The sequence below is a fragment of the Olea europaea genome, chromosome 7 (genome assembly GCF_002742605.1).
Source record: "Olea europaea var. sylvestris chromosome 7, O_europaea_v1, whole genome shotgun sequence".
NCBI classification, from domain to species: Eukaryota; Viridiplantae; Streptophyta; class Magnoliopsida; order Lamiales; family Oleaceae; genus Olea; species Olea europaea.
Window position 1 is genome coordinate 5,536,736 of NC_036243.1, and position 1,003 is coordinate 5,537,738.

Consider the following 1,003-nt stretch of genomic DNA (forward strand, 5'->3'; position numbering starts at 1 on the left):
AAAAGCACTTCGAGTTATTTAAAAGTAATAAAAGATTTATAATTGTAAAAGCTACTTGTATGAAAAAAATATTAATTCCTCATTCTCTTATAATTGCAAAAGCTACTTATAAGTAAAAATATATTAACTTAACATTTTTTAAAGTATAAATATTTAGATATATTTAATTTATTAAATTAAACATTAATAAACAGATTACACTAACTAGAATGTAAAAAGTTACATATAAGTTTAAAAAAAATCACTTCAAGTTATTTAAAAGTAATAAAAAATTATAATTGTAAAAGCTACTTGCAAATAAAAAAAAATATTAATTTCAACATTTTTAAGTACAAATTTAGATATATTTAATTTTTTAAATTAAATATTAATAAAAATTTACTATAAGTAAAATTTTAAAAAGAAAAAAAAAACATCGTGCATGGAGTGAAACTCACTCCGTGCACGAAGTGTTAACACTCCGTGTATGGAGCCAGCACAGAATGTTGTATGGAGTGGCTCCACGCACGGAGTGTTGAATGGAGTGTTAAAATGTTTGTTTGTTTATTTGTTTTTTAAAGTAATTTTTTTAGTAATATTTAATTTAAAAAATAAATATATCTAAATATTTACTTAAAAATATTGAAGTTAATTTTATTTTATCTATATAAGTAACTTTTACAATTATAAATTTTTCAATTACTTTTAAATAATTTGAAGTGACTTTTTTACTTATAAGTAACATTTTACATTCTAGATAGTGTAATCTTTTTGTTAATATTTAATTTAAAAAACTAAATATATCTAATACTCATACTTAAAAAATTTTAAGTTAATATATTTTTTTATTTATACGCTGCTTTGCAATTATAAGAGAAGGAGGGATTGGTATTTTTTTACCTGTAAATAAATTTTATAATTATAATTTTTTTATTACTTTTAAATAACATGAAGTGCTTTTTTTACTTATAAGTAACTTTTTACATTTTAGATAGTGCAATCTTTTTATTAATATTTAATTTAA